The 18387-nt window shown below is 41.1% G+C and overlaps 1 protein-coding gene across 2 annotated transcripts in view; it reads left to right on the top strand.

The window, feature by feature from the left end:
* LRRC4C (leucine rich repeat containing 4C) overlaps window positions 1-18387 on the top strand; it is a 148025-nt gene that overhangs the window by 9010 nt on the left and 120628 nt on the right. Inside the window, exon 1 of one of the 2 annotated variants that reach the window (XM_069968090.1) lies at window positions 7924-9249. The exons of the other annotated variant lie outside the window; for it this stretch is intronic. The gene's annotated coding sequence lies outside the window, so the exon portion shown is untranslated. Of the gene's footprint in view, window positions 1-7923; window positions 9250-18387 lie in introns of those variants that run through there. 2 annotated transcript variants of the gene reach the window in all.

The following is an 18387-nucleotide window of genomic DNA, read 5'->3' on the forward strand; positions in this document are numbered from 1 at the left end:
TGACAAGTTCTAACATGGCAGCTATTTGTTCCCTTGCCCATGATCACGATGTGGTTATTAAACCGGCCGACAAAGGCGGTGCCATCGTGATCATGGACAGGGATAGCTATCTCAGTGAGGCATATCGTCAGTTACAAGACGCAGATGTATACTGTGAACTGTCTAGTGACCCTAAATTTAGAATAGCTGCAGCGATAGAAGTTATTCTACATGATGCTTTGACACAGGGTATTATTGATGACAAAACATATGATTTTTTGATTGTCTCTCATCCCAAAACACCTATGTTATATCTTTTGCCCAAAATACACAAGAATATGGAGAATCCTCCAGGGAGACCGATTGTCTCCGGGAGGGACTCCATATTGAGTCACATATCCATTTACTTGGATCGAATTCTGAGACCCCTTGCGGTGGGGGCAAAGTCTTATATACGTGATTCCACGGAATTTTTGAATTACATAAAAAACTTACACATACCTGAAGGGGCAATTCTGGCCACATTTGATGTGGTAAGTTTGTACACATCTATCAGAATAGATATGGGGATGAACATGGTAGAGAAAGCTATCACTAAATTAACATTGACACCCAAAGAACAGGATTTTGTCATGAGATTACTCAAATTGAATTTGACTAATAACTATTTTTGTTTTGACGGACGGATTTATCTACAGAAGCGTGGCGTGGCGATGGGGGCAAATGTAGCCCCCACGTTCGCTAATATTGTGATGACTGCCCTTGAGGATGACAAAATCTATGTGGCACACCAGTTCCAGCATGTGCTGGTCTGGTGGCGCTACATAGACGACATATTTGTCATCTGGACAGGTGACAAAAAGGGACTTGATGACTTCACACTCATGTTGAATGAGGTTGACGAAACAATTAAGTTTACATGCACACAACATGAGACTAGGATGAATTTTTTGGATATCCAAATGACACTTGATGGCAACCGATTGAGGACTACACTATTCTCTAAACCCACTGACTGTAATAACATTTTGCAGTACAAGAGTTGTCATCCGGGGAAAATGATCAGATCATTACCTAAGAGTCAAATGATCAGAGCTAGAAGGATCATAGACGGACCACAGGAGCTGGAATCAACTCTGGATCATATGAGTAGACAGTTTGGTGAGAGGGGTTACCCCAGACAACTCATAGGTGAATGTAAATCAAGTGTAAAAGAAATGGACAGAGATGCGTTATTAAACAGTACACAGAAAATTGAGAAATCACCACGTATTCCTTTTGTGTCCACATACACTCACCTATCACCAAAAATTGGACAAATTATTAACAAACATTGGTCAATAGTTCAACGTAGTTTCCCCAAAATTCCAGAGTTCCAAACTCCGCCCCTTTTATCTTACAGAAGAGGCACCAACTTTCGTGACAAATTAGTCAAAACAGATATATCTGATAAGAAAAAAGATACACAGACTTACCTTACACAACGTAGACTGGGCTGCTTTCCATGCCTGGGATGCGTCAGTTGTAAGTACATGGTGAAGGGCTCCATTTTCATACATCCTAAAACAAAAAAGGAATATAAGATCAATCACTATCTTTCTTGCAGATCAGATTATATTATTTATATCCTATGGTGTCCGTGCAACATGATCTATGTGGGAGAAACAACGGGTGAATTTAGAGTTAGATTCACCCAACATAGATATAGCATTAGGAGCAAAAAGATGGACCTCCCGGTGTCCAAACACTTCACTGAAGTGGGACATCGGGAGTGTGATCTTAAATTCATGATTGTAGACAGGGTTGAGATGCCTGCGAGGGGTGGGGACAGACAATTATTATTAAGGAGACGAGAACTTCAGTGGATTTTCAAAACAGATGCACTTACCCCAAATGGTCTAAATGTTGAGTATAAAACCTTTAAACATATGAACAGATAGGAACAAGTATGTCTTTCTATTGTGTCTTTTGTTTTCTATGGTGTCCTATGATGTAAAGTGGTGTAATAATTTCTGATCTTCTTGACATAAAATTCTATGATTTATTTTTTATTTCAGACAATAATAATACATATGAATGATGGATTGCGGCGGGCTGACTCATCACCCATGGAATTGTTAACAAGAACCGAGGCATGCATGTCAACACTTTATATTGGAATTTTCCAAATTTTACAGCCACCATTCAGAAACGGCGTTTTTTTAGCCGCGACCTGTAAGAAAAAACATGAGAAAAAGACCTGTAGAGGTCACAGAATAAAGAGAGGAGGCGATACTGGAGATGTCATAAACCCGGGGTGAGGCCATACTCTCTGTCTGTCTCAGTACCATGTTGGTGACTGTTCACACATAACATGTGTTTTTGTAGTTAGGAACAGGGGAATAGGCAACTCTAATAGGTGAAACAGCGGTACCATACACATTTTTGCGTATTGGGATGATGTGATCTCACATAGAGTGACCTGAAGTACCTTGCTCCCATTATACTACTCTAATCACTGTAATGTTCTCTCAAACATGTTGGTAACTGTTTACACATCATGCGTTTTTCTTGTAGTTAGGAACAGGGGAATAGGTAGCCCTTATAGGTGAGACGGCAGTACCATGCACTTATGTGCATTGGGGTGATGCGACCTCACATAGAGCAACCTGAAGTACCCTGCTCCCATTATACTACTATTTTCATTATATAATTTTTCAACATGTTGGTGAATGTTCACACACTATACGTCTTTTGTATCCTGTAACAGGGGAATAGGCAGCTCCATTTAGTGAGATAGCGGTACCATACACACATGTGTACTGGGGTGATGCGATCTCACATAGAGCGGCCTGAAGTACCTTGCTTCCATTGTACTACTACTCTCAACATGCATTTTTGCTTCCACACCTGATGGGTGTGGACATGAACTTTTCTTATTACCTGCTGCCAAGGTTCCTGGATCATTTGGGTGTGAGCCGCAACCGCTACAATCAGTATTTACTTAATCTAACCATTGGATTTGACACATGACTCGCCGTCTGGCTCGAGCATTTTTTTTATTTATTTTTCACTTCACTATGCACTTGTACAAGAAATATTGTACCTTAAACACAATAATATAATTTCTGTAACAAATGCTTTGTTTGTCAAGTATATGTCACGTGCACTTGTGCACCAATCACTGTTGTGGACTAATTTCACTCACCTGTATAAGAGGATCTGATGTATGTAGTGTTACCACGCTTGAAAAAGACGACGGAGGTCGTCGAAACGTCGCTGTTTTTGACACTTTGCTGTGCTGTTTTCACCATGGAATAAACACTAATTTTGATGAATTTGGAGTGCCGTGGAGATTCCTGTTTTATATCTAGCCTGGTCGTGGTCTCGACTGTCCGCTGGCACCCACTACACCTTGCTAAGGTGGTGCCGCTCCAAGATTCGTTTTATCTATCTATCTATCTATTATCTATCTATCTATAGCAGGGGTCTCAAACTCGCAGCCCGCGGACCAACTGCGGCCCTCGGGACACTAGTTTGCGGCCCCCACCTCGCATCGCTGCAAGTCCTGGGGCTGTTCAGCAGGATGGGGGGATGTAGTCCAGACATTACAGGACTTTCAGCGATGCTATCACCTCACCCTGCAGTCCCCGCGACCTCCTCCTCCAGAGATCGAGGAGCTACATGTGCGGCTGAGAGGAGAGCGCCGGTGCCGGGGGTGAGAGGAGGAGGAGGGGTGTGTGCTCAGCTCCCCCCAGTCCCCTCTCAGTGACCTCCAGCTCCCCCCAGTCCCCTGTGTCACCCCCCCAGTCCCCTCTCAGAGACTCCCAGTCCCCTGTGTCACCCCTAGTCCCCTGTGTCACCCCCAGTCCCCTCTCAGAGACCCCCAGTCCCCTGTGTCACCCCTAGTCCCCTGTGTCACCCCCAGTCCCCTCTCAGAGACCCCCAGTCCCCTGTGTCACCCCCTGCTCCCCCCAGTCCCCTCTGTCACCCCCAGCTCCCCCCAGTCCCCTGTGTCACCCCCCAGTCCCCTTCTTGTGGAAAACCTGATGCGGCCCAGCCTCACCCAGACTCTACCTCCAGCGGCCCCCGGGTAAATTGAGTTTGAGACCCATGATCTATAGTATCTATCTATCTATCGTCTATCTCCTATCTATCTATCGTCTATCTATCTCCTATCTATCTATCTATCTATCTATCTATCTATCTATCTATCTATCTATCGTCTATCTCCTATCTATCTATCGTCTATCTATCTCCTATCTATCTATCTATCTATCTATCTATCTATCTATCTATCGTCTATCTCCTATCTATCTATCGTCTATCTATCTCCTATCTATCTATTATCTATCTATCTATCTATTTATCTATAATCTATCTATTATCTATTGCCCTTCCTTCCTTCCTCCCTCCCTCCCTTCCTCTTCCTCCCTTCCTCCCTTCCTTTTTCCCTTCCTTCCTTCCTTCCTTCCTTTCTCCCTTCCTCCCTCCCTTCCTTCTTTCCCCCCTCCCCCCTCCCTTCCTCCCTCCCTCCCTTCCTCCCTCCCTCCCTCCCTCCCTTCCTCCCTCCCTCCCTTCCTTCCTTCCTTCCTTCCTTCCTTCCCTGCCTCTCTTCCTTCCTTCCTCCCTCCCTCCCTCCCTCCCTTCCTTCCTTCCTTCCTTCCTTCCTCCCTTCCTTCCTTCCTTCCTTCCCTGCCTCTCTTCCTTCCTTCCTCCCTCCCTCCCTTCCTTCCTTCCTTCCTTCCTTCCTCCCTTCCTTCCTTCCTTCCTTCCTTCCTTTCTCCCTCCCTTTCTTCATTCCTCTTCCTTATTTTTTTTACTGTTTACAATCTCTTTTCCATTTACCTATATTTATTTTCTCTTATACATAGCTTCTCTTCTATGGCCCATATGGACAGCTCTATCTGCTCTGCAGTGTGGGGACTCGGTATATTGGGTGTATATGTGGTCACAGCTGGAGTGGAGTTCGGCTTTAGATCACTGGGACAACAGTCGTACTAGAAGAGCTGATAATGGGAGATAGAAGAAGGCGCCGCACACTTATGTGTATAATAACAAGCGAGGACATTCCAAGGTTATCCTGACCTGACCTCTCTTTAACACCTTTTAACATAAGAGGAAGAGACTTTGCAGAGCTCTGCTGCTCATTTAGTTGTCATTGTATCATATTGCGCTGTCTGTGTTCTTACCATATGACTGCAGGTAAATCCTCCGCTTATACTATCATTATAATGCACAGACCTGGCTCTGCTATATATGTGTCTGTGAGGACTCCCATAATGCCCTCATACATGCACGCTCAGGTGAGTGTGCATGTGCTCTTAAAGGGGAACTCTGGTGATTTTAAAATCAACTGCTGTCATGAAGTACATAAGTTTGTAATTTACTATTTTTTTTTTTTTTTTTTTAATCTCCAGTCTTCCAGTACATATGATCTGCTGTATGTCCTGCAGAAAGTAGTGTATTCCTTCCAGTCTGAGACAGTACTGTCTTCTGCCATCTCTTTCCATGTCAGTAACCTTTCCTGCTCTGGACAGTTCCTGACATGGACAGAGGTAGCAGGACATACAGCAGCTGAGGAGTACTGGAATACTAGAGATTTTTAAATGGAAGTAAATTATAAATCTATATTACTTTCAGACCCTCGGTGACATCCTATGCTCCTTAGAACAATATAAACAGGCATGATACAACCCAATGCCTGACCCTTCTCTCCCCTGTTTAGGCCCCATACACATTACAAGCCTGACCAGGGCTGTGTTACCTGTTACTAAGCAAAGACCCAACAATGACACTGACACTGGAAGCCAGCAGCAAGAACAGAGCTTGATCCAATATGACAGTGTTATCATGTTAACCAATGGATCATCAACCTTTGCCTTTCCAGTTGTTGTTAGACTACAACGCTCAGCATGAACAGACATCCAAATGCTAGGAATAGTAGTTACACAGCAGATTGATCCTCACAGGTTAGAGGTGGCCAATATAAATTATAACTTAATATATATGTAATGTAATCTTTAGCACCCATCCATTAAATAAATCTAAAATGCTGCAATGATTTTTTTTACCACTAGATGGCACCATGTAATTTTACATTTAGATATGTTTCAGTGGGGTTATCCAGGAAGAAAAAAAAAAAAAACATAGTTATTTTCTTCCAGAAACAGTGACACCCATGTCCTCAGGCTGTGTGTGGTATTACAACTCAGCTTTATTCAATTTAAAAGAACTGAGCTGCAATACCATATCCAAACTTAGGACAAGAGTGGCGCTGTGTCTGGAACAAAGCAGCTATATTTATCTTATTCTGGATAACCCATTTAATATTATGCTTGGCAGAGACCACCAAACATTTAAAGGTCATGTAATAACATCTGTAATTTTTTTTTATTTTTTTAAGGAAATTAGTAAAGTATCCAAGCTGGACTCCTTAAAGGTATTATCTGAAATTTAAAAACAAAGCAGGTTTCTTCCCAAAACAGCACCACCCTTGTTCAAAGATTGTATGTGTTTACATGTCAACTCCATTCGCTTTAATTCCACAATACTGTAATAGTACACGCAAACTGAAGAAAGGGGTGCTGCTGTTTTTGAAAGTAATCAGCTATGATTTTTTAAATTTCCAAGAGCCCTTTAATATCAGACAGTCCATAAAAAAACAGGTGTCGCCAGAGAGCTCCTTTGCTGTCCATGCATATGAATGAAATAGGGTTGTGATTTGGTTTGATTACAGAAAACATCAACGTAACAGCACACCATGTGGCCAAGAGTGGTATTACAGGAGGGCTGCAAATAGTTGTTTTTTTCTCTTTCAATGACAGCAAGCAGATGTTTAAAAAAGAAATACTTAAAGGAATGGAAACACAAAGTATATTTCAAGAGGACTAAAAAAGATAGATAGATAGATAGATAGATAGATAGATAGATAGATAGATAGATAGGAGATATATATTAGGTAGATAGATAGATAGATAGATAGATAGATAGATAGATAGATATTAGGTAGGTAGATAGATAGATAGATAGATAGATAGATAGATAGATAGATAGATAGGAGATATATATTAGGTAGATAGATAGATAGATAGATAGATAGATAGATACTAGATAGATAGATAGATAGATAGATAGATAGATAGATAGATAGATAGGAGATAGATAGATAGATAGATAGATAGATAGGTAGATAGATAGGAGATAGATAGATAGATAGATAGATAGATAGATAGATAGATAGATATATAGGAGATAGATAGATAGATAGATAGATAGATAGATAGGTAGATAGATAGGAGATAGATAGATAGATAGATAGATAGATAGATAGATAATATATAGGAGATAGATATTAGGTAGATAGATAGATAGATAGATAGATAGATAGATAGATAGACTACAAGTTCCAGCATATCATGAGTGCAGTTTAAGGCTATTGATATATCTATGTCATTTCACCATCATTTGTGTATATTACCACGTTAGATATAAAATGGGAAATATATTTCACCCCTCCCCTGTCATGCTGATATTTCTAGTCCTCCACAGACAGGAATCTATACTTTTTAGTTCTCAATATTAGCCACTCACCTTCCAATGGTTTAGACATGAACATGCTTATCTGCTCCATTCAGCTTGGAAGTTGTATTCTCCCAGCCCTGCAGTTCCCCACACTGACAGGTAGGTGTCAGCCATACACCACTAGTTGGCTTCATTCCCTTATTCAAAGACATCAAGTGTTAATGCAATTGACCAATCAGTGCAAAGATGATGGGAGGTAATTGGGTAATTGTATTTTATTCATCACAAGCAGAGAAAAGGAGGAAAAAAAAGTGGGAGAGGGAGGTGAAGAGAAAAAAAAGGGAAGAAGGGAAAGCGGATAGGAAAAGGTTGGGTGAAGGGGGGAGTGAGGGGAGGAAGGAGGGAGTGAGATGTGAAATCCTGAAATTGCAATAAGGAGTTATTGCAGGATTCCTGCTCAGCTTGCTGGAGACTGTAGTGTGAAGGGGGCTGTGCTGCATGCATTGTGCAATTCCCTGCTGGAACTATAGGCACCTGGTCTGTGGATATGATGATGCTGCTGCTGCTGAGGATGATGATGATGATGATGCTGATGCAAAAAAATTAAGTAGTTGTTTGTTTCCCCCCTTGTTTTCCCTGGGTGGAGGGGGCTGAGCAGAGAGGGAAGGAGCACAGCACACTACACAACAAGAAGAGGGAGCAGGATTTGGTCTGAAACAGAAGGATCCACTGGTTGACACATCATGAGGAACATCATGGGGAACATCATGGCAAGAGAAGGATTGTGGCAGCAGCAGCAGCAGCACGTTCTAGGAGGCGAATGCATCCTGCAGAACCATGGAGAATGAGAGCAAGAAGCTGAAAGCAACTCAGCCACTTTGACTATTGCACCCCATGTGGAGCTAGAGGAATTTTTTTTTAAAAAAATATTTAATTTTATTGTATTTTTTTTTTTATTACTATTTTATTTTTTTATTTTATTTTTATTTTATTTATTTTTTTTGTCCCACCTACCAGGAATGCAATGAAAAAGCAACCCAATCCACCAGGTGCTTCCAAGCAAGGCTGAAGGATTTATTGCACGCTGCATCTGTGATATAATGAAATTGCAGAGGAGGCTGAGCAGGAGGAGAGCACTGGATGCCTGGAGTTTGGGCATCAGGATCCCTGGATTCTAGACATAGGGAAGGAAGGGGGAAAAGAAAAGAGAGAGAGAGGAGAAGAGGAGGAAGAAGAAGCAGCAGCAGCAGCCACCATGCAGAGCTGCACTGGGCTGTGAGTGGAAATCTAATAAGATCTTTGGGTAAAAAGGGGGGAAAGTTTCTTCTTGGGATTTGGATGAAGAGTTCTGGTGCACAGGGGATAACTATGAAGATTGGAGGCTTCCTGTGGACCAGGGATGGATTGGATTTTAAGGAAGAACCTGCCAGGTGCAAACTGAGGGATACATCCTTATCATCTTCATCATCTGAGGGGGAGAGATCGGCTTTGGGATCATTTCAGCACCTTGGACAGTAAAAGTTTGCAGAACAGGTCTTCATATCTGGTCTTATTATTTTTTGGGGGAAAGAGAGGGGGGATGTGATGAGCCCCCTCCCTTCCTAGCCTCAAGTTGCAGGCAGAGTTGAATGAACACTTTGGGCTGGAATACTACTAAACTGGGGGCACGCCATGGCTAGTTGTAGCAGAGCCGGGTCCTGTGGTCACTCTGCTGTTCCTCAGCTCTAAAACCATCCTGGATGTTCACCTGGATCCTGTCCTGACACAGTAGGTGCCTTTCTCTTAATTGCACCCAAGGGTGGGCTTTGTAGATGCATTGTATAGAGGAGGATGTTAACCCTTTAACCCCTTGCATGCTGCTTTTTCACTTGTAGCCTACAACTGCATTAAATATGCATGGGTTCTGGTGGATTGGGATACATAGGGGGGTATTTTTTTTAGGGTCCCCATATCAGAGACTGGTTGAATCTTTATAAGAGCCTATGGAGTGAATCAGTACTGGAATGCAGGAGGGGAGACTTGGGCTTTCTCTGCCATTGTGTGTCTTAGAATTCCTCAAACCCCCTGGAGGGATCCTGTGAATCTGACCCTTATGGTGGAGCTCTCCTCTTTGCACCATTCACAGCCCCAAGTTTGGCAGTTCAGTGACCATAGAAGAATAAGAGGGGGGGGGGGGTGCAGGGTGAAAGCCCCTGTCTACATAAATTGCTCCATTTGGAGGCAATGATGAAATGCTGAAGTCTATTGAGTGATCCCAGGCTGGAGCTGCTGCTTTCTGGAGTAATTACTGCAGTGACCAGAAGCAGATCTCTCAGGAAGCCCTGCTGGGGTCATGTCCACACATTAACATAAAGGTTGCCTGGATTTCAAAGGAGGCAGGAGATTTATGAAGCAGAATAGATGCTTTACACATGGGCTAATGCTGCAATGGCCAAAAGGCAGAAGCTGGAGCAGCAGGAGCCATCCCTGAGTGATTCTGCAGCAGCAGCAGCACAATGTATGTGCACTCCATAGCCAGGGCAGTAAGGAGACAGGGATGGAGGGATGCTCAGCTCTCATGGCAGATTTGCATCTTAACTGCAGTCACATTGTGCATTCCAGAGCAGAACTCCCCAGATGTCTCCTGCCTGGCTGCCAAGGGAGAGGAGGATGCCGGCTGAGCATGGGGGGAATGGGGGGGATGGAAAGTTTTAGGCGACTCCATATCATTCTATACAGCACAGGATAAATGTTCACCTTAGAGGCCTGATCTACTAATACAGCTATAGTATATTTACTAATACATCTATCATATACCCACAATAGATATATACTATATTTACTAATACATCTATCATATACCCACATAAGATATATACGATATATACTATATTTACTAATACAGCTATAGTATATTTACTAATACATCTATCATATACCCACATAAGATATATACTATATTTACTAATACAGCTATAGTATATTTACTAATACATCTATCATATACCCACAATAGATATATACTATATTTACTAATACATCTATAGTATATTTATTAATATTGTATACTCATATACCCACAAATACATATACAGTATACTATATTTACTAATACAGCTATAGTATATGCATTGATACAACTATAGTATAGGCACTGTTATATCTGTCGATACTTGATAGTATATCCACTGATACAGCTACATTATTTGGTATTTATTGATACATCTACAGTATGTACTATGTATGTACTAATACAGCTGTAACATATTAATTGACACAACTATAGTATATGCACTGATACATCTATACTACATTCATTGATACATCTATACTACATTATATGTACTGATACATCTATACTACATTATATGTACTGATACATCTATACTACATTCATTGATACATCTATACTACATTATATGTACTGATACATCTATACTACAGTATATGTACTGATACATCTATACTATATTCATTGATACATCTATACTACATTATATGTACTGATACATCTATACTATATTTATTGATACAGCTATACTTTAGTATACAGTATATACTAATGCATTTATTGATACTTGAGAGTATATCCACTGATACCTGTATACTATATGCACTAATACATCTATCATATACCACCTAATACATCAATTTATATACACTGATAAAGCTATAGTATATGCAATAAAATATCATGTATACTGATACATCTATAGTACATGCATATATACACCTATACTGTATGCACCGATACATCTATTATATACCCACTGGTACATCTAAATATACACAATGATACAGCTATAGTATAGCCACTGATCCATTTATAGTACATGAAGTAATCTATGATAGTACCTCAGCATATGTGTGTTACCAGAATTCAGGACTGATCTACAAACCTGTAATATCCTGCATTACTGAAGGAAAGGATTGTGAGCAACTATGGCTAGTCCTCGCTTCTATCTACCAACCTCTACCCTTATATTTAGCCATCAGTCTATGGATCCATCCAACACTGTCCCTTCCTTATACAACAGTAAAGTACTAAGAGTCAGGAGGATTATCTATCTATCTATCTATCTATCTATCTATCTATCTATCTATCTACTATCTATCTATCTCCTATCTATCTATCTATCTATCTATCTATCTATCTATCTATCTATCTATCTCCTATCTATCTATCTATCTCCTATCTATCCCTATCTATCTATCTATCTATCTATCTATCTATCTCCTATCTATCTATCTATCTATCTATCTATCTATCTATCTATCTATCTCCTATCTATCTATCTATCTATCTATCTATCTATCTATCTATCTATCTCCTATCTATCTATCTATCTATCTATCTATCTATCTATCTATCTATCTATCTATCTCCTCTCTTAAGCTTCTCTCTATGTGCAGAACTGACTCTAAGTATATCCCAGTAGTAATAGATATGTGCAGCATATACCAACTTTTGCTGCCACCTTGTATAGCAGAATCTCAGTGCAGGCTTGCATTTAGCATCCGTTCCTCCCTCACTTCTTATATACAGTACAGAACTTTAATCTTCCTGTAGTTTGTTTCTCCTGTTTCTCTACCCCCCCCCCCCTCCCCCCTCCACATTTTTGCATTTCACCTTTAAGCTCCTAATAAACTCAAGTGGAATATTTCCCATTTGGGCTTCATAAAATATTTACTGATGTCTCATGGGTTAATGCGGACCCCTGGGTGTAACGAATCGAGGGAGCCCCCCACTATGACACTCTGAAGAAGCAAGGGTGAGCTGGCAGGGAATGAGCTCAGTGTCTCAAAGGTCTTATGTGTCTCCCCATACAATGGACGCTCTGTCTCCCTGAGACCTTGGTGAATGTGCATTGATGTTGGCGCTGGGTTAACAATGGCCGTCTCCATCATGTCTGAATGTGCAAATTATTCGGGAAGATGCATGAAAATAACAGATCCTCTGCAGAAAAAAAAAAGGGAAAATATATTAAAAGCGTGAATGGCCAACACTGTGTAGGGGACGCCATTGTCTTCTATTATACTTTAGTTCTTCATTGGTTCTCCCTAGAATTTATGGGCTCAGACCAGGGAGCCCCAACCGGTGGCCTGTGGGTCAAGTATCACTATTTTGTGACCCATAGCAGACCTGTCAATGGTTAAGACCATAGGGGCCCATCATTGTCTTGTCTCTTGGAAGTAGCCTATAACATAGATAATGGCTGCCCAATGAGCGGTCTATGGGTGGGGGGTTGGAGAAGTCTTTTCAAGGTTTGGAACTTATTGGATAATTCCCATAAAACTAGTTGCAAAACTATGACTCTTATCATGGTGTTGGGAGTTGTAGTTTTGAACCAGCTAGAGACCCATAGATGTTTCTGTAGATATAGTTGTTGACCTTTCCACGACTAAACCTATATGGCATACATCTACTACAACTATACTATATAGGGCAAAGTTCATTTCCCTCTACACCAGTGAGACTTGAGGTATGGTGTTGTTGCCTACTAGTGACATCATGATGACATCATACCCCTAAAAAGCGGTGGTGTCCAGCATACCTTGACATTACTACACAATGGCCGTTGTCAGATTGCAACCATTGAAAACCAATATAGTAGTGTATGTAGTCTAGTGTTAAGTAATACAGAGACTACAGAGGAGCAAATATTCAAAGAGTCATCTCTGTTCTGTTTTGAGTCTGACAAACTCCAATCCCAATTGACTGCCAATGAAAAGTATGTACAGGAGCTGGGACTCCTGTCAATGATAGGTGCCCCTGCTCCTGTACTAAACACTTAGCAACTAGAGGAGCTGGGACTTATGTCAATGATAGGTTCCCCTGCTCCTTTACTGAACACTTAGCAACTAGAGGAGCTGGGATTCCTGTCAGAAATAGGTGCCCTTGCTCCTGTACTGAACACTTAGTAACTGGAGGAGCGAGGATTCCTGTCAATGATAGGTGCCCCTGCTCCTGTACTGAACACTAAGCAACTGGAGGAGCAGGGACTCCTGTCAACCATAGTTACTGAACATTCAGCAGCTAGGCTCATCTCTATGAATGTAGTAGTGGAAGATACCATCCATATAGCATTGTAGGGATTCCAACTTTTTGGTGAAATTTCTGATTTGAATAAATATTCCATTGAGCAGGAAAGTAGTCATTGAACCTCGGTCCGATAACTAAGCTCTACTGTTATACAATGTTACCAAGTTACATGGACACTCAACCAATAAGGCTTAACGTATGAGTGCTACCATCCAGAAGTGACATCATGGTGACATCATACTCCTTCCTCCTAAAAGGAGGTTGACCATCAACAAGGTTCAAACGACCACTGATAGATTGACGGTAGCTCCAGAGGTCCAATCTACGTAAGACCTCTAGGCTGAACCATCTTAGTATCCACATGAATTCTTTTCAGTGTTAGTCTTAAAGGATTTGTCTAAGAAGGCTGTATCTACAAATGATCCTTCTTGTGGAGTAACGATCTCCGAGATTGGGGCACTAGAGCTACGTGTAATGTAATGTATAGTGAGAAAGCAGAGCACGAGTCGTAGTTTGCTATTGTAGGGATATTTATATGTCTGGAGAAACCCTTTAAGGACAACGTTGTATACAATATTATTAGTGATGGCGCATGGAGCTCTGGTGATACTGTATATGCTCTCATTTACTGCAGTGGTCTCTGATATCCATTACTTTGCAAGGACTAGAGAGCCACAGGTTGGAGACCACTGTATGCAAATCCATAGCCGATGCACCAGGGATCGATTCTCCAAACAGTGAGCCCCCCACCATGTCCTGGACCACCATATTATTATATAGATACAGTATTCACACCCACGAAGATGCTGATCGTCATGGTTCATCTGTGGTCTCCAATCTATGACACTCCTACTGCTGCAAAACTACAACCCTCATCATCTCTTATGCATGTATGAATGATGATGCACGGTGCTCTTATGAGTCATTTAGCCGTAGGAAGCCCATCATGATACACAGTGATTTTCAATCGAGGCTTTTTAGCTGTTGCAGAACCACAACCCTCATCATCTTTTAAACTTTTAAGACTGATGATTGATGAATGATACTCATCATGATGTATTTGCAATGACACAACCTGTTTCTGTTGCAAAACTACGACCTTCATCATACCTTAAACTTTATAGAAAAAAAAAATGTATATATATATATATATAGAGGATATATAGGTTTAATGATAGATTTAGCTGTAAGATGCCATCATAATGCATTGCAGTGGTGTCCAACCTGTTTCTGTTGCAAAACTACAACCTTCATCATACCTTAAACTTTAGAGAGAAATTTTATATATATATATATATATATATATATATATATATATATATATATATATATATATATAGGTTTATTGATAGATTTAGCTGTAAGAGGCCATCATAATGCATTGCAGTGGTGTCCAACCTTTTTTTGTTGCAAAACTACAACCTTCATCATACCTTAAACGTTAATAAATTATATAGAGTTTGAATGATAGATTTAGCTCTAGGATGCCATCATAATGCATTGCAGTGGTGTCCAACCTATTTCTGTTGCAAGACTACAAACCTCATCATACTGTACCTAAAACTTTAAAAAGTGATATATATATATATATATATATATATATATATATATATATATATATATATGTTTTAATAATATATTTAGCTGTAGGATGCCATCATAATAAATGCACTACAGGGATATCCAACCTGTTTCTGTTGCAAAATGACAACCTTCATCATCCCTTAAACTTTAATAAATGATAGATGTAGCTGTAAGATGCCCATCATAATGCATTGCAGTGATATCCAACCTGTTTCTGTTGCAAAATGTTAACCCTCATCATACCTTAACTTTAATAAATAATAGAGCTTTAATTGTAGATTTAGAAAATGCCCTGCACACCACAATGCATTGCAGTGATTCCCAACGTGTTTCTGTGGCAAAACTACAACCTTCATCATACCTTAAACTTTAATAATTGATAATGCATAGAGTTTTAATGATAGATTTAACTGTAGTTTGCCATCATAATGCATTGGAGTGATCGTCGACATGTTGCCAAACTGCATGTTGCCTGCTGTAATACTACTGCAAATCCTATCATGTCAGGGCAATGCTGGGAGTTGCAGTTACATGTTGCAGTCATACGGTGTCCTTATGTCTTGTAGTTTGTTTCTCTCCAGATGATGTACAACTACAACCACCAGCAAGCTCAAGGCTTTTATTGGTTAAAGATTTGGGCTGGTTGCCATAAAGCTTTACTACAGCTATCTCCAGCCGTATCCATGTTGGGAGTTGCAGTTTACAGATCCCTTATTAACACATACACATCTGCAGCTGCCCACATACAGTCAGGAGCTGACGCTGGCGCTGCCAATGTATGGCTGCCAGAGACGTGTCTTCCCTGAGTGATATTCCCTGGGCTGCGGTTGATGCAATAAGTCTTTAGACAGCGGCCCTCTCCTCCGCCTGATGTTTATCTCCTCCACCAATTAATATTGGCAAAAAATCGAGTGTCCTCTAAGAGAGCCTTCTCCTGCCATGATGAATGGGCAGCGTCCGGGGGATTCGTGCAATGGGAAGTGATAAAATTGTAGCACCTGATGGACGCCATCCATCCGGTGACTTCCAGCAATCATTTGCTGCACCAGAGAACTTTTTTTTTCCGCCAAGAATTTTTTGTTCTTTTTAATAATTGGGGTCACGGGGTCATCTGCCATTGACATTGATGGTGTCAAAGAAGTTCTGCAAAGTCTTGCCATGATTGACAGGTGACATTTGGTTGGGAGAAATTGTCTTTATCTCCGCAGATGCAGAACTTTTGATTGAGGAACGGAATAACACAAGGCGGCGTTTGATCGGTTTATCACGTCGACATTTTACTGTAATTACCTTGTCATGTTCCTTCATTGTTCTCTGCATCCTTAGATGGAAGGATAACCTACAGGGGATTAGTAAGACGCTTCCCACCTTCAAATAGTACAAAACTTTCATCTTTCGGGTATGCTCCAGGGGGCAGTAGTGGGTTAAGTAATAGCTATATATATATATATATATATATATATATATATATATATATATATATACGCTAGCAAAGACTGCAATTCACATGACAACCACTAGGTGGCCACATATAGTATAAACCACTCAAGACAGAGTATCATGAAATCAGTTTTATTTTCATAGCTCATGTTGGAATATGTTGTTGTGCTGAGTATATATATATATATATATATATATATATATATATATATATATATATATAACATTGTGGTGGCACTGACAGTATCAGCTCTACTATATTAGTAAGTAGAAATCTTTATAGTATTATGTAGTCCAGAAATCTCCCATAAAGCCCGGCAATATTGACGGAAAATAGTGCCGGATGGTATCTTAAAGTTGGCAGCCACAGTGTTTATAGAATAGTGCCACCTATAGTGCAACTAACATGGCCTGCATGGCAGTGCCAGTCACAGTGTCACTAACAGGCTCCACACAGTGCTAGCCATTAATAAAGTCCACATAGAGGCTCCATATTACAATACCTAAATAAAAAGTGCCAGCTATAGTACTACTAACAGGCTTTACACATCAGTACCAGTCACAAAGAGACCCCACATATCAGTGCCAGTCCCTAAAAGACCCCACATATCAGTGCCACTCATTAACAGTCCCCACACATCAGTCCCAGTCACTAAAATAGCCCCACATATCAGTGCCAGTCTCTAACAGGCTCCATACATCTGTGGCGGCCAGTAACAGGCTTTATACATCAGTGCCAGTCACTAACTAAACCCCACAAATCAGTGTCAGTCACTAACTAAACCCCACACATCAGTGTCAGTCACTAACAGACCTCACATATGAGTGCCAGTTACTAACAGGCTCCACACATGGCTTCCAGACAGTAACAGACCCCACATATCAGTACCAGTAACAAACAGACCCCACATATCAGTGCCTGTCAGTAACAGACCCAATATAACCGTGCAAAAAAGCAAGAGAGCCCATATATAAGTGCCAGTCAGTAACAGACCCAATATAACCGTGCAAAAAAGCAAGAGAGCCCATATATCAGTGCCAGTTACTAACAGGCCCCCCACATCAGTGCCATTCAGTAACAGACCCCACATATCAGTACCAGTCACTAACAGACCTCACACATCCGTGCCAGTCACTAACATGCCCACCACATCAGTGCCAGTCACTAAGAGGCCCCCCACATCAATGCCAGTCACTGAAAGGCCCCTTATATCAATTCCAGTCAATATTAGACCCCATATATCAGTGCCAGTCACTAACAGACACCACACATGGGTTCCAGCCAGTAACAGGCTTTATACATCAGTGCCAGTCACTAACATGCCCCCACATCAGTGCCAGTCACTAAAAGGATCCTCACATCAATGCCAGTCAATAACAGTGCCCATATTTTAGTGTTAGACACTAACAGACCCCACATATCAGTGCCAGTCACTAACAGACCCACATACCAGTGACAGTAACTAAAAGACGCCACATAGTGCCAGTCACTAACAGACCCCACATACCAGTGCCAGTAACTAAAAGGGCCCACATATCAGTGCCAGTCACTAACAGACACCACACATGGTGTCACTAAGAAGACCCACAGACATCCCATATCAGAGTCAGCCCCCAACACAGTGTCAGTCCTAAACAATAGTGTCATCCTGTAGAGGGCCAACATAACAGTGCTAACCACAATACCACTAATAGGACCCAAAAAGTAGAGCTAACCACAGTACCATTGATAATAGTGCCAGCTACAGTAACAATAATAGAGACTATATAAAGATGCCACAGAGAGGACTCACATAATAGTGCCAGCCATAGTGCCACTTCTCTAACCTGGGCTAGACAGAGGGCCAGCCATAGTAGTG

Source organism: Dendropsophus ebraccatus, chromosome 4, assembly GCF_027789765.1.
Source record: "Dendropsophus ebraccatus isolate aDenEbr1 chromosome 4, aDenEbr1.pat, whole genome shotgun sequence".
NCBI classification, from domain to species: domain Eukaryota; kingdom Metazoa; phylum Chordata; class Amphibia; order Anura; family Hylidae; genus Dendropsophus; species Dendropsophus ebraccatus.